This window comes from Macaca fascicularis, chromosome 2 (genome assembly GCF_037993035.2).
Source record: "Macaca fascicularis isolate 582-1 chromosome 2, T2T-MFA8v1.1".
Classification (NCBI taxonomy): Eukaryota; Metazoa; Chordata; class Mammalia; order Primates; family Cercopithecidae; genus Macaca; species Macaca fascicularis.
Window position 1 is genome coordinate 109,046,420 of NC_088376.1, and position 25,502 is coordinate 109,071,921.

The window sequence follows — 25,502 nt, forward strand, 5'->3', positions numbered from 1 at the left end:
GTGAAGCCAAATGCACATTCTCAACTCCCATTTGCTCCTCAAAGTACTCAAATCTGATGTCTGGCCTCCCCATCCCACTGAAGCTCATTACTCCACAGTCACTCGTTAAACCTTCTGGGAGGTCCAGAGGCCTTGTCGTAGCTGCTCAACTGCTCAGCTGCACCAGACACTAAGAGCACCACTTGTGTCCTGAAATGCTCTATTGTTTTTGTTTTTACCTCCTAGAAAACATCCCTCTCTTAGTTTTCCTCCCATTTCTCTGACTGTTCCTTTAATGTCTTGTCTTTTTCTGTCTCTAAAAGTTTGCTTCTGCCTTGGATTCTGGCCCTTTCTCTTCTAGCTCATCACATTTTCCCTGGGCCAGGGGTCTGGTCAGGGACCGAAAGTAATGCAAACCAGAGTGGCCAGATAGTCTCATTCTCCAGAAAAGCCAGAAATCTGGATTTTGTTTGAAATCTTTTGGTTACTAAATGCTGGCATTTAGAAGGTCTTCTGGGAGCACACATCTTTAGGTGCCCCGAGCATCTCACAGGCACCTGAAACTGGTACATCCAGAACCCAGTCCATCATCATGCTCCTACCCCTGAGCTGGCTCAGTAGATGGTGGCGCCCCCAGTGAAGTGGCCAGAAACGGGCACCTGGGACTCCCTGCCACACCCACTGCTTCATAGTCCTGCAGATTCCTGCTCCTGAATACTGTCCACATGGCTCTGTCCTTACTGCCACTTCTCTATGTTGGGTCATCACCACTTCATCCCTCCAGGACCTCAACCTCCTTCTGGTAAAAAGAGTCCACATCTGCTGTCTTAGCCTCTCTTAGTCCTTTCTGCAGCCAGAATGATTCTTCTAAAATTCAAATCTGATCATGTCTTTCCCAAGTCTGACTCATTTGCTGATTCAGTTGGGCCCAAACCGTCAGTGTGGCTTGCAAGGCTTCTTGTGGTCTGGGCCCTGCTGAACACTCCTGGTCTCCTCCCTCTCTCTGCTCACCCCACCTTGCTCTGTGCTCCTGCCTTTCTGGTCTACTTTTAGTTCCTTAAATGAGTCAAACTCTCTCTCACTTCCAAGTCTTTTTGTCTGTCGATCCCTCTGCCTAGCATGTTCTTCGTTCCACCCCATTTATTGCCACGTTATTCTTCATTCTCACAACTCAGTTTAGAGATCGCTCTTCTAGGAAGCCCTCCAGACATCCTCAGTAGGTACAAGTTAGTGCCCCATCTTTTCCTTAAAATAACATCTTTATTGATATATAATTCACATACCATATAATTCACCCACTTAAAGAGTAAAGTTCAGTCGTTTTTAGCGTGTTTACAGAGTTATGCGACCATCACTCCAATCAATTTTAGAACATTCTTATCACCCCAAAGAGAAGCCCTGTACATATTAACAGTCAGCCCCCTTTCCCAGCAATCACCCTCCACTGCCACCCAAACCCTAGGCAACCACTAATTTACTTTTTGTCCCTATAGATTGGCCTACTCTGGACATTTAGCGTAAGTGGAACTAAATACCTGTGGTCTTTTGTGACTGGCTCCTTTCACTTAGCATACTATTTTCAGGTTCTGCATGTTACAGCATGCATCGTTACTTCTTTCATTTTTTAATTGCCAAATAATATTCCCTTATATAGCTATACTGTATTTTATGTATCCATGTATCAATTGATGGATATTTAGGTTGCTTCTCCTTTTTGTCCATTATGAATAAGTCTGTTGTAATGATTAGTGTACATTTTTTTGTGTGGACAGATTTTCATTTCTCTTGGGTAAGTATCTAAGAGTAGAATTGCTAGATCATATGTTAACTCTATGTTTAACCTTTTGAGGAACTGCCAGACTGTTTTCCAAAGTTGCTGCACCATTTTACATTACCAACAGCAGCACACGAGTGTTCCAGTTCTTCTGCATCCTTTCCAACACTTGTTATTATCTGTCTTTTTGATTATAGCCGTCCTAGGGGGTGTGAAGTCGTATTTCATTGTGGTTTTGATTTGCATTATCCTGCTGGCTGATGTTAAGCATCTTTTTACTTATACATCTTTTTTGAGAAAATATGTATTCAGCCCCTTTGTTCATCATTAAATTGGCTTGTTTGTGATTTGTATGATTATATGTGTTCTAGATACAAGTCTCTTATCAGATATGTTATTTGCAAATATTTTCTCTCTTTGGGTTTTCTTCTTACTTTCATAATGGTATTCTTTGAAGCACGAAACTTTTTAATTTGATGTAGTCCAATTTATCTATTTTTAATTCTGTGGCTTATACTTTTGGTGTCATACTTAGAAGGTCTTCTTTACCCCAAGGTTGTGACAAGCTAGATATACTCAACAATGATCTTAATTAAGTCATAGCCTTTGTGGGTTGTAATTTCCTTTCCTTAAAAACAAAGATAGCAAGAATATCTGGTCTGTGGATGTAGGTTACTGTGAAGGTCAAATAGGATTGTGGCTTTTAGGGACCTCTCCCATTCATTAAGCACTTCGCAAGGTGAATATCAATCATGATGGATCTGTGGGAAGGAAGGAGAACTCTTGGACCACTGTACATGCCCTTTGGACATGACCATTTGCATTTCCCTAGGGCTGCCTGCCTCCCTTGCCTCCATGGAGACTGCCTCTGAAGACCCTTTCCCCAGGATCTGGGCCCAGCACTTCCGCCTCCTAGGCCATTTCTCTGCTTGATGATGAAGGGGGCACTAGGGCCTCCTGGGGTGGTGCTAAGTCTGCCTCTTGCCATGAATCATGGATTTATTACATATCAGGTACCAAACACTTTGCCAGACACCTTGATGGATACAGATAGGAATAAAATGTGGTCCTTGAGAGCACAGAGCTTAGTGGAAAAGACAAGCTGCTCACATGCACACTCATACACACTCAGATACACTTATATGAATATATACTTACGGATTCACATACACTGACATACACACATACATATACACATTCATACATACCATAAAATACAAACACATGTTCATATGCACACTCACAAACACACATATGTATATTCACAAACTTTCATGCATGCACACTCATACACAAATGCACTTTTACTCATTCATGCAGCACACACTTATACATACATACACTCACAGATTCACACAAGTTCACACAAGCATCCACATATACATGCTAACACCTATACATATACTGACACACAAATACACACTTACCTGTACACTCATAGTGGTACATGTACACAAAGACATTCACACGCACACAGTCACACGAAAGTACAACCATATACATAACACACACTCTTGCACACAATTATACACCTACTCATACAAAACGCACACGTACACACACATCCATACACTCACATGTACCTGCACACAGTGGTATGTATTAAGTGGCAAAATAAAGTCAAAGGAATCCGAGGGAGCTTTTAGATAAATAGAAACTAATATTTATTGAACATCTCTTATATTCCAGGAAATTTACATTAATTATCTGTTTTAAATCTTAAAATTGCCCTATGAGATACTGTCACAGGGAAAGGACATTTATAGAGGGGATACTGAGACTCAGAGAGATTGCCTCTGCAGAGTGAGGATTTGAAGCCAGTCTGCTTGATGTCCAAGGCTATGCCCTTTATTCCAGCTGAGTCTGGGGCTGTAGGGGCTGCTGAGGGTGGTGGTGTAGAAGATATTCCACGAGGGTGAGGGAAGAAAATAGGACTCCTATTTATATTTATTTGGATAGAATACTTTTATTTTCCTTTTTTATTTTCCCTTTTTTGGAAGTTAATTTTATTATATGAAAATGGTATGCAAAATATATTCATCATGACTAGAAATATAGTACCAAACCACATCTGTCTTATATCTGTAGCATATGTTCTTGGTTTGTATAAAAGTAGCTTTAAAATTTCAGTTTCCTTAGTTATGCACAAATCACACACACACACACACACACACACAGTTGCACCACTGTTGATCAAAGATGCACTCCTCCTTAAATCAATTTAAATGAGGCTAGCGAGTGTCTGTTTGATGTTTGCATTCTTATGGGCTAGGAAACAAGGCACACATCCCTAAAACTAACATCTAGATGTCACTTCTTGGACTGATAACACACAGACTTGCATATGGTTTCAGCCCCATTCCACTCACACTGTTCCGCGTACATTATCTCAGAAACCCTGAAAGGAAGTGCTTGTTCTTTGTTAGTGCCAACCATTTTTGTCATAAATGGCAAATGATTGGAATATTATCATCAGTTAATTCATGTTTCAATTTTCAGTGCTATTTTAATGAACAAGCACTGTGTAACTAGATAGCTCATTATTACAAACCTCCATTTTTCTTTCTACATGAAGACTCCAGATGGAACCATTCTTTGACTGATGGACTCATGCATGCTACAAACCTGAGTTTGAAGAAGCGAAGTGACAGAATTCTAACAGTTTTTCTTTTCTCTTGGAAAGGAGTATTTATTATGGTCTCTTAATGATTAAGAATTAGATTATTGAAATCAAGACATTATATGAAAAGCTAAGGTTTTCTTTGTTATCACTATTTGCTGGGTTATTATCTGATTTGGAAAAGTAAGTAGAGAATTGCTTGAGGCCTTCTTTTCTCTGTGTTTAACCTCATTCCACTTACCTGATTTATAATACTGCCAGCTGTCACAGGTACTTTTGCGTATGTAAAGATGAGGAAGAACAAAGATTTGTCCCCTCTTCTGGCTCTAGACTGGTTTTGTTTGGAGGCTTTTGTGGAGCCTGCTTAGGAATGTGCTGATGACAGTCCCATCTCTACATACAGAAAGGCTTTAAACAAGAATGTGACACAAAAGAACGGAAACATACATTCTTCGGTTACTCAGAGTTCAGGTTTTAGAGTTCAGTTACATGGGTAAAAGGAAGCATACTCTTCTTCCCTAGAAGCAGCAATCCACTGTTGCTCATCCAGCTTCTGATTGGCTGCAGAAGGTGCAGACATTCTAAATACATAGACCCTAACTTGCATAAGTAGCATCACAGCCAGCTTAGCAATCCAAGGCCCACCCTGAAGAGTAGGCATTCTTTCCTACCCTGTCTCCCTATTCCCATCATGCTCAGACCCCAGGCAAGTTTCAAAGCAGTTGAAAATGGGCTTTTCTTCTCCTGATGGCTCATTACCTAATATCCTGTGTCCCAACTGTAGAAATATCTTGCATAAATTGCATACCACCTTTTTTCTCAAGAAGCTTAAAGTGCTTAATATTGCATCAGCTAATGCTCTTCCACACCTTTCCAGATTAGTATGAGACAGTGGAATCCCCATACAATGAAAAGGAAAAATGACTGACTTCCTGTGTTTCGGGTCCCAGCTGTGTTGGTGAATTGGTTTGGTTGGTATAGAGACGGGGTTTTCCCTCAACCTTATTGACCTTTTTCCTCCATCAGTCCTAATTTTGGTATAGATAAAACCCTCCTTAGGACTGCATTTTCATTCTTCTCAGCTTTCTTTCACAACTAACTGTGCAAAACAGGATAATACCAAGAAATTGAGTTAAGTGTCTGGACTATATATTAATACTTGAAATAGAATGTGACATTTTAAGTGTAAGACCATCATGCCATGAAGACCACATAGCTCTGGATAAGTTTTCAGTGCATCTTACTAGAGGAGCCAAAAGTATGGGCTCAGAGTTGAGCACCACCCTCAGTGCTATAAATCAAATCATGCCACACATGGGAATAGACATAGAACCAGTTCCGTAGGTATAGTTTTAAAATTTGTTTTAACTCCAAAAAAGATGTTTATCCTTTTCTTGTCTCCCAGAATCCAGAAAATGTCCCCTCTTCTCTGTCCTGTCTGCTCCTGGCTGGGCCCTCAAATGTAGAAGGGTCAGAGCTGGGAAGCCTCTGAAATGGCATTGCCCTGTCCCCCTCCCCACCCACATGGTGCGTCTCAAATTCTTTCTCATGCCTTCTCCCGGTTTCTCTTTTCTCCCTTGTTTTCTGCTTTTTTCCTTTTCCTCCTCACGTGTCTTAGGCCTGCTAGAGGACTCCTGAGCCATTGCTCAGGCCAGCCAGAGATCCCTGGGGCTAAAGGGCTTGTTGCCCTGGGTTTTGGGCTGCGGAACTGGCCCAGTGGAGTCCATGATGCCTTGCGTGATCAGTGCAGTTCGTGAATCACACTGGTCCTACATGCCCTGAGGTCTCGGGTGTTGGAGCAGGGAAGTCATTGGGCTTAGAAAGGATTTCTCTAACGCTGAGTAACATAAGGATTTAGCAGTAGTGTTCTTCACTTGTCACTATTTCTCTGTCTGGAGTTAACATTCTTGTTAGTCAAAAAAAAAAAAAAAAAAAAAAAGCACTGTTAAAAAATTACAAAAGGCAGCTGGCTCCCATGGAAAGGTAAAGGTGTAAACTTATATATGCATAATACTGGCAAAAGCTAGTTTTCTGGGGGTGTAAATACACATGTGCTTCTAGAAATAAGGCTTTGTGTCAAACTCTAGATGAGTGGAATACAAGACCACCGAGTTGTAGCCAACTACAACTCCCAGAGGGGCAGGGAGCAGCACGCCATCTTCCTTTCCAGCTTGGCGTTGTGGTAGGTGAACCTGCGCTTGCCTTCACAGATGTGCCCACTATTGGAATGGCGGAACTGGGCCTGCTGACATCAGAAAGCCCCAACTCCTGACTTTTACTAGTTAGTCTCAAGTCAATCTTGAGCGAGGCCTTGGGTTTGCTGTCAGTCCTGGTGAAGCGCTTCAGCATGGGAAAGTCCAGCAGAGCCCTGCTGTCCCCCTGGTAGTCATCAAACATGGAGGTGGCATTTGGTAAAAGTTCTTCAAAGGTTTTGATTCTTTCCAGGCTCATGAACTTGAAAGTATTTACATATCTGACATCATCAGAGCTTCCTGAATTAAACTTCAGAGCTGAAATACCTTCCTTGAACAAGTCCTCAGAGAAGGCAGGAGTTCAGTATGTAAACCAACTATTTCCTGTCAGTATGGCATTGAGTGGGATGTAGTTTTTACCATCCTGTTATACATTTGCTTGAAGCAAATCACCTGGTTTTTCCACAAATTCTGCAAACCTTGGCCTTTGTTTTGGGTCTTTGTGCCTGCAGTCCAGCATGATCTGATAGATTTCAGGAGTGGAGTACTCAGCAGCTCTCATCCTCATGCCTTCCCTCAGGCAAGTGCAGAAGTGCTCATCCATTTGCACTCTTGGGTATGGAGACCCTCCTTAGGAGATTTCCCACAGCAATACTCCGTAAGACCACACGTCGCTCTTGGTGCTGTAGATTTTGTCAAAGATAGATTCAAGAGCCATCCATTTCAGAGGAAGTCAAGTACCTCCTTTTCTCACATAATCAGGGTTCTTACAAATATCCTGGGCAAGGCCAAAATCACAAATCTTCACCACATTTTTCTCAGGTAAAAGAATGTTTCTTGCTGCCAGGTCCCGATGAATGCACTTCCTGGAAAACAGAAACTTCATGCCTCTGGCCACTTGAAAACTGTAAGAAATCAGATCTTCCATAGTGATGAGCCCATCCTCTTCTTCATCAGCATCACTCAGATTTTTACTTCCTGAAACCTGGAGCTCCCAAAGCTCTTGCTGCTGGTGATGCTATCTAGTTTTGGTTTCTTGCCTTGTTCCAGGCCTGGCTCCATTTTTTTCTTTCTTACGCTCCATGTGTAATGCCACATCCTTGTTGAGAAAAAATAAGTCATGTTTGCTCTTGAGGTAGTTGGATAGATTTCCATATTTGCAGTATTCAACAATCACCATCAGAGGCCCTTGGTTTGCTGACCTGACCCCGGTCTGAAGGAAGCAAGAGGGTTGAGAAGGAAGTCCGGCTGCACTGTGGGGCCCGTGTGGTGCCCTGAAGGCCTCCTCTCCCTGCCCTGCGTTTCCACTGCATCCCCGGGCTGGGCACACAACCCCTTATCTTCTTTTTTGTGTTTTATTCTACACATAAGATACTACCACAGTAGAACACATCTGTAAAAATAAACAAATGCATATTCATATGTCGGAGACACCTGTCCAGAACTGTTGTTGACGGCAGCGTGCAACTGAAGGTGCAGAGGCCTTTGCCTCCTACTCCATCCTGCAGCCTCCCCTGTGGGGCAGGGGCGCTGTGCCAAAGGAGGCTCCAGGCAGCACCTGCCTCCCTCCACTGCTTTGGATTTGGCCCACAATGAGCTTTCACTGCCTCTGCTTCCTCTTGGCAGAGATTCTTCCTCTTCTCCTTCGCTCTGCAGGATCTGAAAGGACACAGACTCCTTTCCAAATAATACTATGTATTGAAATGCAGAGAAACAGAAAGCAGATCACAAAATTAACTTTGTGGAAGTGGTTACAGGACATCTCAAGAGGTCTTGGCATCAGCTGTCCCTGGTCTCCACTCAGTTCTGCCCTCCTAGGTCTCCTTCCTTCTGTTCTTTCTTGATGAGACCCACAGAAGTCCTCTTCCTTTTTCCCTTTTGCACACCCATGTACACACCCACGAGCACACCCCAGGCTCCATGACCCATGACCCACCTCTGTGCCCACTACTGCCAGCAGTGATGCCCAGGTCAGGGAACGTTGCATTACTTTGATCTTTATGGCATTGATCTTTGGCTTCCTCAAAGGAGGGGAAGTGGGCACAGCTCAAGAATGCCAGTTAAATTTTTAGTTCTCTTACAGAGATTATTTTATAATTGATTACAGAATAATGTTCTATGCAACATTTACTGCTTAGTCAATTTTGAGGAAGAAAACACAGGTTAGGATCGCTAATGTGAAGGTGAGTGGCAATGGTGAAGTTTCAAATGGATCTTGACAGACTGGGTCACTGAACTGAAAATAACAAGATGAAATTTAAGGAGAAAGAAAGTAAATCTGGGAGTGCTCTGATACTTTAAAAAATAGCCACATACAAAAATGAGATGGTAAGAGCTGTTGATGGATATCAGTTCAAGGGAAATAACTACTTTGTGACTAGGTCATAAGTAAAAAAGGCCTACTTTACAAATAGGCTAATAAGAGCTGATCTTGAGACACTTGCTACAAAACTGATTGTGAAGAGCTGATTATTCCCAGGCTTAGAAAACAAATGTAGTCTACTCTCCTGCCATCTACCCAGCACTTGGGAAGAATCAAAGCCTCACTGTGGATAGGTTATCTTTGGGCGGAATGTACAACTGGTTTTGGAATATATACAATGATCACCACACATGTAATTCAGCAGCCCCATTACACTAAGTAGTTGGCCAACTCTTTTAGATGTGGAGCGTTAGAAATAAGGTCTCAATTCTGATTCTGGTCTTTTTCCAGATGCTTTTATGTCTTCAGTATCTGCTGTTCAGTTATTAGGTCTTGGGCTACTCAGATGTTAGCTGACTCAGAATAAGGGCACCTTGTCCTTGTGAACAAATGGAAAAAAGCGAGGTCCTAGTTACTGAAGGGGAATGTGAAAGGGGCTGGATGACCTTCCGTTGACCCATTGCAGAGGGTATTCCTGCACTGGAATTAACATTCTGCAGAGTGTTTTAGTCTCCAAAGGGGTCAAATGTGGAACCGAAAAATTGAGAGCATTTTGACTCTAGTCTTGTAATGTCTTGCTCAACAGTTGCCAAACAATTCGGAAATGAAATTTTATTTTTCTATTTTTTATTTTTTATTATACTTTAAGTTCTAGGATACATGTACACAATGTGCAGGTTTGTTACATATGTATACATGTGCCATGTTGGTGTGCTGCACCCATTAACTCATGATTTACATCAGGCATATCTCCTAATGCTATCCCTCCCCACTCCCCCATCCCCACAATAGGCCCTGATGTGTGATGTTCCCCTTCCTGTGTCCAGGTGATCTCATTGTTCAATTCCCACCTATGAGTGAGAACATGCAGTGTTTGGTTTTCTGTTCTTGCGATAGTTTGCAAGAATGATGGTTTCCAGTTGCCAGGATGTCCCTACAAAGGACACGATCTCCTTTTTTTATGACTGCATATTATTCCATGGTGTATATGTGCCACATTTTCTTAATCCAGTCCGTCACTGATGGACATTCGAGTTGATTCTAAGTCTTTGCTATTGTGAATAGTGCCTCAATAAACATACGTGTGCTTGTGTCTTTATAGCAGCATGATTTATAATCCTTTGGGTATATACCCAGTAAGGGGATGGCTGGGTCAAATGGTATTTCTAATTCTAGATCCCTGAGGAATTGCCACACTGTTTTCCACAATCGTTGAACTAGTTTACAGTCCCACCAACAGTGTAAAAGTGTTCCTGTTTCTCCACATCCTCTCCAGCACCTGTTGTTTCCTGACTTTTTAATGATTGCCATTCTAACTGGTGTGAGATGGTATCTCATTGTGGTTTTGATTTGCGTTTCTCTGATGGCGAGTGATGATGAGCATTTTTTCATGTGTCTGTTGGCTGTATGAATGTCTTCTTTTGAGAAGTGTCTGTTCATATCCTTTGCCCACTTTTTGATGGGGTTGTTTGTTTTTTTCTTGTAAGTTTGTTTGAGTCCTTTGTAGGTTCTGGATATTAGCCCTTTGTCAGATGAGTAGATTGCAAAAACTCAAATTCTTAAAAGAATTTTCAACCCAGAATTTCATATCCAGATAAACTAAGCTTCATAAGTGAAGGAGAAATAAAATCCTTTACAGACAAGCAAATGCTGAGAGATTTTATCACCACCAGGCCTGCTCTAGAAGAGATCCTGAAGGAAGCACTAAACATGGAAAGGAACAACCGGTATCAGCCATTGCAAAAACATGCCAAAATGTAAAGACCATCGATGCTAGGAAGAAACTACGTCAACTAATGAGCAAAATAACCAGCTAATATCATAATGACAGGATCAAGTTCACACATAACAATATTAACCTTAAATGTAAATGGACTAAATGGTCCAATTAAAAGACACAGACTGGCAAATTGGATAAAGAGTCAAGACCCATCAGTGTGCTGTATTCAGGAGACCCATCTCACATGCAGAAACACACATAGGCTCAAAATAAAGGGATGGAAGAAGATCTACCAAGCAAATGCAAAACAGAAAAAGGCAGGGGTTGCAATCCTAGTCTCTGAAATTTTAAATGCTAAAAAATCAGATGCTGTGAGGACATCGTGGTATCAAGTGTCTGGATGGAAAAAGAGGAGTAAAGCGCTGACTCCTAATAGATTGGATGGCTAGCTCTAGGAAATTGTGAACATGGTGTCTGTATTATTTTCCCATTGCTGCTGTAACAAATTAACACAAATTCAGTGACTTAAATTAGTGCAAATGTATTCTCTTACAGTTGTGGAGGCCAGAAGTTTGAAATGAACCTCATGGGACTAAAATCAAGGTGCTGGGAGGGCTGTCTCCTTCTGGATACTCCAGAGGAAAATCTATTCTTTGTCTCTTTCAACTTTTCTTGGCTGATGGCATTCCTTGGCTTGTGGCTGCATCACTCCCATCTCTACTTTTGTTGTCACATTGCCTTTTCTTCATTAGTAGTCAGATCTCCCTCTATCTTCTTCTTATATTCTTGTGATTGTGTTTAAGGCTTAGCAGGATAATCTCCCCATCTCAAGATCCTTGACTTAATCACACCTGCAAGTCCCCTTTTGCTATATAAGTTCACAGGTTCCAGGGATTAGAGCCTGGGTATACTTGGGGGCAAGCATTCAGCCTCCCATAGTGTCTTTATAAGAGGTCTCTTTCCTTTAAGCAGAAGGTGCTCATTCTTGGAAGCACTTGTGGTTGCCTTTCATCTTGAGGGTGGCAGGAGTCTCTAGTGCAGCAGTTGTACACTAAAGCATCTATGGGGACCAGCAGGGGTACATGTGTGGTTACAGACAACAAAGAGAAGTGGGGCCTATGGCTATATAAGGAGTATAAGGCATCCAAATACGATGGTATTAACATTAAAACAACTCACATCACTGCTGCTAGTCAGACACCATCGTGGACTAAAGTTTAATGGTTTCTTACTTTGTACATGTTCACTTTGTGTTTTCTATTGTATTGAAACTCCTCAAAAAGTCCAGAAAAGAAATTCCTTAAGGAATATTAACCTACATTTCTTTTAATTGAGAGAAGCCAGGGCTGGCTTCTAAAATCTACACACTCATAAGCTCAGATGGAAATAAAAATCAAATTCCAAATACAGGAAATGAGGTTTACCACTAAAAGATCTTAAGTAATTCTTCCATCATTCAGTCATTTATATATTTAAAAAACCCCCACGAGTTCCTTATTAATCAGCCACAAGATAACTTTAGTCTTATTTGACCAAGCACATATCAGACCATCTAGAAGGTGTTCACCTTATGCAGAGCGAGTTCTGTGCTGGGGAGTTCTGAAGGAAGTAAAAGAGAGAGTTGCTGCCCTCTACAAAAGCCATAATATGACAAGAGGATGCAGTTTTAAAAAATTATACACATGTACCCTTAGCATTTTGGGCTTTACCAATGGGCATCGACAAGTGTGCTCTTGTTGACATTCATGTCCATAATTTGATGACCTTGAGCTCCTGCCTACTTGTCAAAAAGCTACTAAATCTTCTACCAAGTCTTATTTCACAAGATTTCTGGCACTTCCCAGGGAGGTTGCAGGTGTCCATTCATCAGGCCTGGGCTTTGTTCCCTGACACAACCAGCAGAGCAGTAGTCCCCAGACACAACAGCTCTCAGAGCTGCCACTCCAAGCCAAACTTCCACTCCTGGGGGTAGAAATTTGCAGGGCCCAGTGGGGGTACAAAGAGCCCTGATTTATCCACTGGTATGAGTGAGGGAAGGAGGGTTGGACGTGCATGCATGTCAGCTTAGTAATTCAGCAATGTCTGTGGTGATGGGAACAGCTGCCTGCTGGTGCCCTTGACACCTTCCTGGATCATGGTATAACAACAAAACCAATGAAAATCAACCCCCTTGTGGACATGTTGGCCAAATGGTACAAACTTTCAGTTAAGAGTAAGTTCTGGGGACCTAATGTACAGTATGGTGATGATCATTAGTAATACTGTATTGCAGCAGTTCCCAACCTTTCTGGCACCAGGGACCAGTTTCATGGAAGACAAATTTTCCAAAGACCCAGTGCGGCAGGAACGGTTTTGGGATGAAACTGTTTCACCTCAGATACCAGGCATTAGATTCTCATAAGGAGTGTGCAACCTAGATCCCTCATATGCACAGTTCACGATAGGGTTAAAGGTCCTATGAGAATCTAATGCTGCCACTGATCTGACAGGAGGTGGAGTTCAGGTGGTAATGCTGGCTTGCCCTGCTGCTCACCTCTTGCTGTGCGGCCCAGTTCCTAACAGGGCATGGACAAGTACTGGTCCATGGTCCAGGGGCTAAGGATCCCTGCTGTATTGTATACTTGAAATTCATTAACAGTGTAGATCTTAAGTGTTCCCACGACAGTGATAAGTATGTGAGATGATGCATATGTTGATTAGCTTGATTGTGGAAATCATTCACAATGCATATGTATATCAAAACATCATGCTGTATACCTTAAATATAAACAATTTTTATTTGTCAATCATACTTCAAAAATCCACTTCAGGGAAAAAAAGAGTACTTTACAGTGAAGAATCTTGAAAAATACTACCTCAGCCAGATGACCAGTTGGTATTAACAGGCGTGAGGGATGTTGATTGTCTGTGCTCTTGATATCATGTGATGAGATGGGCACTGTGCTTTGTGGTCTTCATCCCCAAAACCCATGCCTCCAGTCTAATTATGAGAAAAACGTTAGAGGAATCCCACTTGAGGGATACGCTACAACATACCTGACCAGCACTACCAAAACTGTCAAGTTCACCAATAGAAGGAAGGTCTGAAAAACTGTCACAGCCAAGATGAGCCGAAAGAGACACAGCTACTAAATGTAATGTGGCATCCTGGATATAGGGAAAGGAATGCTAGGTAAAAACTAAAGAAATCTCAATAAAGTATGACTTTAATTAATAATAATATGATCAGTGTTGGCTCATTAATTGTAACAAATGTATCATACCAATGTGAGGGGTTAATAATAGGGAAAACTGGGAGTGGTCTTATGGGAACTCTCAATACTATCTTTACACCTTTTTTGTGACTCTAAAATTGTTCTAAAAATAGTTTATTTATTTATTTATTTTTATTTTTTGAGACGGAGTCTCCCTCTGTCGCCCAGGCTGGAGTGCAGTGACACAATCTTGGCTGACTGCAAGCTCTGCCTCCTTGGTTCACGTCATTCTCCTGCCTCAGCCTCCTGAGTAGCTGGTACTACAAGCGCCCGCTACCACGCCCGGCTAATTTTTTATATTTTTAGTAGAGACGGGGTTTCACCGTGTTAGCCAGGATGGTCTCGATCACATGACCTCGTGATCCGCCCGCCTCGGCCTCCCAAAGTGCTGGGATTACAGGCGTGAGCCACCGTATTTATTTATTTTTTAAAATTAATCCCCAACATGCAGGCTGTGTGTTTGCCTGTTTCTGGACTATTTTCCAGATCGAAGACTAGCTGAGTGATTCATTTGTCAGCACACAGGAATGGACATTTAGTTGGTGGTTTCAAGGTTTCTTCAAGCTTCATTTTATAATTGGTAACCCCGACCCCAGCACCCCTCTGTGGCTGCCTGGTGGTGCAGGCTTCTATTCTGCACACCTCCTCTCTCTCTGCCCCTCCCTCCAGATTGGCCCGTCTCCTCCCACCTCTCCCCTCCCTCCTGGCAGGGTCTGGTCCTTCCTGCTGGAACTCTGTGGGTCATGAAGAACAGGGGATAAAGCGTCAGGCCCCAGAGCAGAAGCTGGATCTGGGGCAACGCTGGGTCAGGAAAAGGAATCAAAGACAGAAGCACAGGGTGGCAGAACCGAGGTCCTTCAATAAGGATGGACACATGAGAACTTTTAAGTTGTTTATTCAGTCACTCAAGAAATATTTTTAGGTGTCTACTATGTGCCAAACCCCTAGGCTGGATGCTATAAATACAATAGCAAGCAAATTAAATCTACTCCCAAATAATACAATAATGCTCATTCTGGGTTACCTGGACAACGAGTATATTGGAATTAGGGATACTCCTTCTTCCCAGAGGAGGGGCTGCCCTAGGAGTCTCCTACATTAGAGAAGTAGCATGTTTCTATGGTCCCTGAGGCCTCCAAGTGCCCAGCAGTGGGCATTTCTGGACACTTTCTTTTCTTTTTTTTTGTTTTTTGAGACAGAGTCTTGCTCTGTCGCCCAGGCTGGAGTGCAGTGGCACGATCTCCACTCACTGCAACCTCCAATTCAAGCAATTCTCAGGCTCCTGAGTACCTGGGATTAAAGGCACCCGCCACCACACCCGGCTAATTTTTTTTTTTTTTTTTTTTTTTTTTTTTGTATTTTTAGTAGAGACAAGATTTTGCCATGTTGCCCAGGCTGGTCTCGAACTCCTGAGTTCAGGCAATCTGCCTGCTTCGGCCTCCCAAAGTGCTAGGATTATAGGCGTGAGCCACCGCACCCGGCCTTCTGGACACTTTCATAAATAACTGGCATCCACATCCAGACTGCCAGACCCCCATGCATTCTGACCAACTTGCTCTCCTACCTGCCCCACAGGAAGTGAGAGCAATGGGCAGCATGGTCTTTCTGTGGAATCCTCACTCATGCTGCCCAGCCAGTGGCTTGGCCAGGCCCTCTGCACAACTCTCTGTGGTATGAGGGAGGTCCCGAGGAGCCACCTGCTCTCTCTTGCTGACACTGGCTTGAATATTTCCCCATTTCCCAATAAAGCCTATTCCTTAACCCTTGCATATGACACTGCAAGCTTTATTTTATGTTTTGCTGCCTGATAGTGGCATGACAGATGGCCACCACAAAGGGATGCATTCTGCAGGACCTGGCTACGGCCTTCTGGAAACCATGGAAGGGGTCAATTGGACCACTTCAGGAGTAAAAGAGAATCTCCTGGAATTGAGGGCAGGAAAATCAATGGTTGGGAATGGCCAAAGAGTCCACAGGTCACTGCAGCTCCTGAGGGCAGACATTTGGGTAGCTGCTGTCCTGATGGCTGCTTTGTCTGGCTATAAGCTGGAGTGGGTGTCCGGCTATTAGCTGGATTTTTCAGAGCTCCCAGGACAGTAGATTTAGAAAGAGAGAAAGCCCAGACCTGAGGGTCCACAGACAGCAACATCTGCATGCCCTCTTGGAGGAAGACCGGGAGTCTGTGGCTTGATCCCCTGGATTCTCCTGCTTGGTCTCTCTCCTGGAATACTAACTACCTCTACTCCCATTATCCTTCAGCTCTCAGCTTAGATGACACTTCCTACAGGAAGTCTCTCCAACCCCACCCATCAGAGCGTTTAATCTCCTTGTGCTGTAATGGGCTGTTCATGTCCCACCAGCTACCTGATGGCAGAAGACCATGCCCTGTTCCCTGCAGTGTCCTCTAGCATTAGTGCTCGGCACACAGTAGGTCCTCCATAAATATTCACCCAATGAGACAGTCAGGGTCCCACTCTAAGACCTCTTGGTTATGCTGTAATGATTCAACTTCCACTTGAAAGCCTGAAATCATGCAAAGGCTGCAACCTTGAACACGGAGTCCGGAGGCCTAGAGTCCATGGGGAAGCCAGAAGGCAGGCTGCTTGTGGAACCACAGTAGAGAAAGGACAGCAGGCCTTTAAAAGTACATTTCCCGCCTGAACTAGGTCACCAGCGTGTATGGGGCAGCTGGCCTGGACACCTGGACAATCCTGTCACACTCTGAAGGCTGATGGAAGTCTGTTTTGCCTGCTTAGAGGTGGATAGGTGGAAATCAGAAGGTATAGCAGCTCTCTGCACCCTCATCTATGGGGACATTTTAAAATCATCCCGAAGAAAAGCATTCACAAGGTTCTGGGGACATTTGAAACCCTCCAGGGTCCTGAAATGGGAAGTCATTTTTCTTGAACTGAAAGGGAGACAAGTTCTATAACCAACCCTTGTTCAGAACTCCTGGCTCGCTTCCTAATTTCCTTGTTGCTTGTATGACTAAGTTCAAGAATTTCATATACATGGAATCGAACAGTATATAAACATTTGAGATCAGCTTTTTCACTGCATGTAATTCCCCTGAGATTCACCCAAGTTGTTGCAAGTACCAATGCTTTGCTCTTTTTTATTGCTTAGAAGTATTCCATGGTACGGATGTGCCACAGTTTGTTTAACCATCCATCTATTGAAGAATATTTGGGTTCTTGCTAGTTTTGGGCTGTTATAAATAAAACTGCTAAAAATCAATTGGCCATGTGTGTATGGGTCTATTCCTGGATTTTCTGTTCTGTTCCATTGGTCCAGGTGTCTGTCCCTCTGCCAGTACTGCACTGTCTTGGTGATCGTAGCTATATAGTGGACCTGAACATTGGGCAGAGTGATTCCTCACACTTTATGTCTCTTTTTCAAAATCGTTTTAGCTACTCTAGGTCCTGTGTCTTTCTACGTAAATTTAACAATAAGCTTCTCTACAATTGTTGTCTGTAATTGTTGTAAAAAAAAAAAAGGCCGGGCGCGGTGGCTCAAGCCTGTAATCCCAGCACTTTGGGAGGCCGAGACGGGTGGATCACGAGGTCAGGAGATCGAGACCATCCTGGTGAACACGGTGAAACCCCGTCTCTACTAAAAAAGTACAAAAAAACTACCTGGGCGAGGTGGCGGGCGCCTGTAGTCCCAGCTACTCGGGAGGCTGAGGCAGGAGAATGGCGTAAACCTGGGAGGCGGAGCTTGCAGTGAGCTGAGATTCGGCCACTGCACTCCCGCCTGGGCGACTCCATCTCAAAAAAAAAAAAAAAGGAAACAAACAAACAAAAAACCTTTTCTGGGATTTTGGTATAAATTGCAGTAACATGAGGCAATTGACATCTTTATAATGTTGAGTCTGTTGTTGAGTCTTCTGACTCATGAATATGACATGTCTCTATATTTCTTTAGGTCTTCTTTGATTTCTTTAATCAGCATTTTGTAATTTTCAGGATAGAGATCCTGTACATGTTTTGTTAGATTTTGAGTATTTCATTTTCTTTGGAGCAATTCAAAATTGCATTGTGTGTATGCATGTGTTTTTTAAAGACTTAATTTGTTAAGAACAGTTTTAAATTCACAGCAAAATTGGAAGGAAGGTACAGAGATTCACCATATTACCCCTGCCCTGACACATGCATAACGGTTCCTATTATCAACATCCTCCACCAGAGTAGTGCATTTTTGACAACTGATGAATCTACACTGACACATCATAATCACCCAAAGTCTACAGTTTACTTTGGTGTTCATTCTTGGTATTGAACAATTTTGGGTTTGAACAAATGTATAATGACATGTATTTGCTATTATAATATCATTCAGAGTATTTTCAATGTCCTAAATTTCTCTTTGCTCTATGTATTCATTCTTTTGTTCCCTGCCAACATATTGTGTTTTAATTTTTTCTTTTTGTATATTTGTTAGTATATTAAAATGCAATTGATTTTTTAAATTCTATTTTAAGTTTAGGGGTACATGTGCAGGATATGCAGGTTTGTTACATAGGTAAGGATGTGTCATGGGGGTTTGTTGTACAGATTATTTCATCACCCCATTATGAAGCCTAGTATTCATTAGTTATTTTTCCTGATCCTCTCCCTCCTTCCACCCTCTGCCCTCTGGTAGGCCCCAGTGTGTGTTGTTCCCCTTTGTGTGTTCCTGTGTTCTCATCATTTGGCTTTCACTTGTAAGTGAGAACATGTGGTATTTGATTTTCTTTTCCCAGGTTATTTTGCTAAGGATAAGGGCCTCTAGCTCCATCCATTCCTTGCAAAGGACATGATCTCATTCCTTTTTATGACTGCATAGTATTCCATGGTATACATGTACCAGATTTTCTTTATCCACTCTATCATTGATGGGCATTTAGGTCGATTCCGTGTCTTTGCTATTGTGAATAGTGCTACAATGAACATACGCATGCATGTGTCTTTATAATAGGGAAACATTTATACTTCTCTTGGTATATACCCAGTAATGGGATTGCTGGGTTGAATGGTATTTCTGCCTCTAGGTCTTTCAGAAATCACCACACGTCCTCCAAAATGCCTGAACTAATTTACACTCTCATCAACAGTGTAAAAGCATTCCCTTTTCTCCACAGCCTCACCAGCATGTGTTGTCTTTTGACGTTTTAATAACAGTCATTCTGACTGGTATGAGATGGTATCTCACATTTCTCTAATAATCAGTGATGTTGAACTTTTTTTCATATGTTCATTGGCTGCATGTATGTCTTCTTTTGAGAAGTGTCTGTTCATGTGCTTTTCCCACTTTTTAATGAGATTGTTTGTTCTTTTCTTGTAAATTTTTAAAAATTCCTTATAGACGCTGTATATTGGACCTCTGTCAGATGCATAGATTGCAAAAGTTTTCTACCATTCTGTAGATTGTCTGTTTACTCTATTAATAGTTTCTTTTGCTGCACAGAAGCTCTTTAGTTTAATTAGATCCCATTTGTACATTTTTGCTTTTGTTGCAATTGCTTTTGGCATTTTTGTCATGAAATCTTTTCCTGTGCCTATATCCTGAATGGTGTTGCCTAGGTTTTCTTCTAGGGCTTTTATAGTTTTGGGTTTTATGTCAAAGACATTTAGGTTTAAAGGGATTTAGGTCTTTAATCTATCTTGAGTTGATTTTTGTATATGGTATAAAGAAGGGTCCAGTCTCAATTTTCTGCATATGGCTAGCCAGTTCTCCCAGTACCATTTATTAAATAAGGAATCCTTTCCCCATTGCTTGTTTTTGTTAGGTTTGTCAAAGATCAGATGGTTGTAGGTGTGTGGTATTATTTCTGGGCTCTCTATTCTGTTCCATTGATCTAAATATCTGTTCTTGTACCAGTATTATGCTGTTTTGGTTACTGTAGTCCTGTAGTATAGTTTGAAGTTGGGTAGCTTGGTGTCTCCAGCTTTGTTCCTTTTGCTTAGGATTGCCTTGGCTATTTGGGCTCTTTTTGGGTTCCATGTGAATTTTAACATAGTTTTTTCTAATTCTGTGAAAAATGTCAGTGGTAGTTTAATGGGAATAGCGTGGAATCTATACATTGCTTTGAATAGTATGGTCATTTTTATAATATTGATTCTTCCTATCCATGAACATGAAACGTTTTTCCATTTGTGTCATCACTGATTGCTTTGAGCAGTGGTTTGTAGTTTTCCTTGTAGAGATCCTTCACTTCCCCTGTTAGCTATGTTCTTAAGTATTTTATTCTTTTTGTGGCAATTATGAATGGAAGTTCATCCATGATTTGGTTCTCTGCTTTGCCTGTTATTGGTGTAGAGGGATGCTAGCAATTTTTTGCACGTTGATTTTTATATCCTGAGATATTGCTGAAGTTGCTTATCAGCTTAAGAAGGTTTTGGGATGAGACAATGGGATTTCTTAGATACAGGATCATGTCATCTGCAAACAAAGATAATTTGACTTCCTTTCTTCCTATCTGAATACTTTCTTTCTCTTGCCTGATTGCTTTGGCCGGAACTTCTCATACTATATTCAACAGGAGTGATGAGAGGGGTATCTTTTTCTTGTGCTGCTTTTCAAGAGGAATGCTTCCAGCTTTTGCCCATTCAGTATGATATTGGCTGTGGGTCTGTTATATATGGTATGTTCTTATCATTTTGAGGTATGTTCTTTTTTTCTGGAGATGGAGTCTCGCTCTGTTGCCCAGGCTGGAGTTCAGTGGCGCAATCTCCACTCACTGCAACCTCCTCTTCCTGGGTTCAAGCAATTCTCCTGCCTCAGCCTCCTGAGTAGCTGGAACAATAGGCATATGCCACTACAGCCGGCTAATTTTTTGTGTTTTTAGTAGAGACAGGGTTTCACCATGTTGCCCAGGCTGGTCTTCAGCTCCTGAGCTCAGCCAATCCACCCGCCTCAGCCTCTGAAAGTGCTAGGATTACAAGTGTGAGCCACTGTCCCTGACGTCTTTAGTTCTGTTTATGTGATGATAAACAGAATTTGTATATGTTATTGATTTGTATATGTTGAACCAACCTTGCATCTCAGGGACGGAGCTTACTTGATCATGGTGGATAAGCTTTTTGATGTACTGCTAGATTTGTTTTGTCAGTGTTTTGTTGAGGTATTGTTAATTGTATTGGCCTGAAGTTTTCTTGTTTTGTTTTATGTCTTCTAGGTTTCGGTATCAGGATGATGCTGGCCTCATAGAATGAGTTAAAGAGGAGTCCTTCCTTTTTGATTTTTTGGAATAATTTCAGTAGGAATGGTACCAGCTCTTCTTTGTACATCTGGCAGAATTCAGCTGTGAATACTTCTGGTCCTGGGCTTTTTTTGATTGGTAGACTATTATTACTTCAATTTCAGAACTTGTTATTGTTCTGTTCAGGGATTCAATTTCTTCCTGGTTGAGTCTTGGGAGGGTGTATGTGTTCGGGAATTTATTTATTTATTCTAAGTTTTCTAGTTTGTGTGCATGTAGGTGTTCTTAGTAGTTTCTAATGGTTATTTGTATTTCTGTGGGGTCAGTTGTAATATCTCCTTTATCATTCCTGATTGTGTTTATTTGAATCTTTTATCTTCTTTACTAGTCTAGGTAGTGGTCTATTTTATTAATTTTTTTCAAAAAGCCAGCTACTCTATTTGTTTAACTTTTGAAGGTTTTTTGTGTCTCTATCTCCTTCAGTTCAACTCTGATCTTGGTTATTTCTTGTCTTCTGCTACATTTGGAGTTTGTTTTCTCTTGGTTATCTAGTTCTTTTAGTTGTGATGTTACGTTGTTAACTTGAGACGTTTCTAGATTTTTGATGTGGGTAGTGAGTGTTATAAATTTCTCTCTTAACAGTGCCTCAGCTGTGTCCCAGAGATTCTGGTATGTTGTATGTTTTTTCTCATTAGTTTCAAAAAACATCTTGATTTCTGCCTTAATTTTACTAATTACCCTAGTCATTTAGGAGCAGGTTGTTCAATTTCCATGTACTTGCATGGTTTTGAGTAGATTTCTTAGTCTGGAGTTCTAATTTGATTGCACTGTGGCACAAGAGATTTGTTTGTTATTATTTCAGTTCTTTTGCATTTGCTGAGGAGTGTTTTACTTCCTGATTATTTGATCAGTTTTAGAGAAAGTGCCATGTGGAGATGAGACGATCATGTATTCTGTTGTTTTCAGGTGGAGTGTTCTGTGGGTATTTATCAGATCCATTTGATCCAGAGCTGAGTTTAGGTCCTGAATATCTTTGTTAATTTTCTGTCTCAATGATCTGTCTAATATTGTCAGTGGAGTGCTAAAGTGTCCCACAATTATTGTGTGGGAATCTAAGTCTCTTTCAAGGTCTCTAAGAACTTGCTTTATGAATCTGAGTACTCCTGTGTTGGGTACATATCTATTTAGGATAGTTAACTCTTTCTGTTGAACTGAACCCTTTACCATTATGTAATACCCTTCTTTGTCTTTTTAAATCTTTTTTAGTTTAAAGTCAATTTGTCAAAAACTAGACTGCGACCCTGGCTTTTTGTGTTTTCTATTTGCTTGGTAAATTTTTCTTCATCCCTTTATTTTGAGCCTATGTATGTCTTTGCATGTGAGATGGGTCTCTTAAAGACAGCATACTAATTCTTTATCCAGCTTGCCACTCTGTCTTTTAATTGGGGCATTTAGCCCATTTACACTTACGGTTAAGGTTAATATTGTGTGTGTGAATTTGATCCTGTCATCATAATGCTAGCTGGTTGTTTTGCAGACTGGTTTATGTGGTTGCTTCCTAGCGTCACTTGTCTGTGTATTTCAATGTGTTTTTGTAGTGGGTGGTAACAATTTTTCCTTTCTATGTTTAGTGCTTCCTTCAGGAGCTCTTGTAAGGCAGGTCTGGTGGTAATGAATTCTTGAAGCATTTGCTTGTCTGAAGAATCTTATTTCTCTTTTGCTTATGAAGCTTAGTTTGGCCACATGTGAAATTCTGGGTTGGAATTTCTTTCCTTTAAGAATGTTGAATATTGGCCTCCAATCTCTTCTGGCTTGCAGGGTTTCCACTGAGAGGTTTGCTGTTAGTCTGATGGACTTCCCTTTGTAGGTGATCTGGCCTTCCTCTCTGGCCGCCCTTAACACTTTTTTTTTTTTTTTTTTTTCATTTTGACCCTGGAGAATTTTATGATTGTGTCTTGGGGATAATCTTCTTGTGGAGATGAGGTTCTCTGCATTTCCTGAATTTGAATGTTGGCCTGTCTATCTAGGTTGGGGAAGTTCTCCTGCATGATATCCTGAAATATGTTTTCCAAATTGGTTCCATTCTCTCTGTCTGTTTCAGGTACCTTAATCAACCATAGATTCGGTCTCTTTTTACATAATCCCATGTTTCTTGGCGATTTTGTTCATTCCTTTTCATTCTTTGTTTCTCTATTCTTGCCTGGCTGTCTTATTTCAGAAAGTCAGTCTCCAGGCTCTGAGATTCTTTCCTCTGCTTGGCCTATTCTGCTTTTAATACTTGTGATTGCATTGTGAAGTTCTTGTAGTGTGTTTTTCAGTTCTACCAGGTTGGTTATGTTCCTCTCTATACTGGTTATTTTGGCTGTCAGCTCCTGTATTGTTGTACCATGACTTTTAGCTTCCTCACGTTGGGTTACAACGTGCTTCTTTAGCTCAGTGAAGTTTGTTTTTATCCACATTCTGAAGCCTACTTCTGTCATTTCAGCCATGTCATCCTCAGCCCAGTTCCAAATCCTTGTTGAAGTGTTGTGGTCATTTGGAGGAAAGAGGGCCCGCTGGTTTTTGTAGTTTTCAGTGTTTTTGTCCTGATTCTTTCTCATCTTTGTGGGCTTATCTACCTTGGATCTTTGAAGTTGCTGGCCTTTGGATAGAGTTTCTGTGGGTTGTTTGTTTGTTTCTGTTTGTTTGCTCATTTTTCTTTTAACAATCTGGCCACTTTTCCATAGGGCAGCTGTAGTTTGTTCTGAATCTGCTCCAGACCCTAGTCACTTTGGATTTTCCAGTACCTAGAGGTATCACCAGTGAAGGCTGCAAAACAGCAAAGATGGCAGCCTGCCCCTTTCTCTGGGAACTCCATCCCAGGGGCGTATGGATCTGTAGGAGGTGGCTGGAGACCCCAGTTGGAAGGCCTTGCCCAGTCAGGAGGAACAAGATCAGGGACCTGCTTAAAGAAGTAGTTTGGCTGTGTTTTGGTAGAGCAGCTGTACTTTGTTGGGGGAATCCCTTCAGTCTGCAATAACTTTGGGCTCTCCAAGGCTGAGATCCCCAAACAGGAAAGGTGGTAGCCCACAACCTCCTACCACCCCCCCAGCCCCTGCTGCTGGGCACTCTGTCCCAGAAAGAAAACAGAAAACTGTCGGCTGTAGAACACTGGTAGGGGTGACCGGAGGCCCTGGCTGGGAGGTCCTGCCCAGTGAGGAGGAATGGGTCAGGGTTCTATTTAAAGAAGCAGTCTGGCCATGCCTTGGCAAAGCAGTCATGCTGTGTGGGAGTGTTGCCTCCTCCCCAGTCTGTTTGCACTCTCCAAAGCCCACAGGCTAGAATACCCGAGTGGCCCAAACAGCAAAGGGGGCAGCCTTCCCCTCCTAGTGGTCACTCTGTCCTAGGGAGAAATCTGAACTCTGTCAGCTATAGGATATGAGTTGGGGTGGCTGAAGGTCCCAGATGGGAGGTCCTGCCCAGTGAGGAGGAACGGATCAGGGTCCTGCTTACAGAAGCAGTCTGGCCACATTTTGGCATACCAGCTGTGGTATGCCGGGAGATCCCTTTCTTGTCTGGACCATTTGTACTCTCCAAAGCCCACAGGTTGGAATGTCTGAGTCATCCAAACAACACAGGTGGTGGCCTGCCCCTCCCCTCAGGCACTCTGTCCCAGGGAGAAATCAGAACTCTTTAAAATATGGGTGAGGGTGGCTGGAGGCCCTGGATGGAAGGCCCAGCCCAGTGAGCAGGAGTGGATCAGGATCCCACTCAAAGAAGGAGTCTGCCCACATTTTGGTAAAGCAGCTGTGTTGTGATGGGGGAATCCCTTTCCTGTCTGGTCTATTTGGACCCTCCAAAGCCTGCAGGCTGGAATGGCTGAGTCATCCAAACAACAAAGGTGGAAGCCCATCCCTCCCCCAGGAGCTCTACCCTGTCTCAGGTAGGTGCTACCCTGTTGCTGGTGGCTAGCTGGAATTCCAAGCCAGTTGGTCTTATCCTGTGAGGTCCCTTGGAAGTGGGGCCTACAGACTGATCCTACAGACTGATAGGCATTTAGTGCTATGAAATTCCCTCTTAATAATGCCTTAGCTGTATCCCAGAGATTCTCATATGTTGTGTCTTTGTTTTCATTGGTTTAAAATAACTTCTTGATTTCTGCCTTAATTTTATTACTTATCCAAGAGTCATTCAGGAGCAAGTTGTTCTATTTCCATATAATTGTATGGTTTTGAGCAATTTTCTTGGCCTCAATTTCTATTTTTATTGTGCTGTGGTTCAAGAGTGTAGTTGGTATGATTTAAGTTTTTTTGTTTGCTAAGGATTGTCTTATGTCCAACTAAATGGTCAATTTTAGAGTATGTACCATGTGGCAATGAAAA

General features: G+C 42.1%; 1 protein-coding gene and 1 pseudogene across 5 annotated transcripts in view; one reads left to right on the top strand and one right to left on the bottom strand.

Moving 5' to 3' along the window:
• CCR3 (C-C motif chemokine receptor 3) overlaps positions 1-25,502 on the top strand; it is a 141,504-nt gene that overhangs the window by 13,828 nt on the left and 102,174 nt on the right. The window lies entirely within an intron of this gene.
• Positions 6,431-7,749, bottom strand: LOC102129788 (vascular endothelial growth factor receptor 1 pseudogene; annotated as a pseudogene).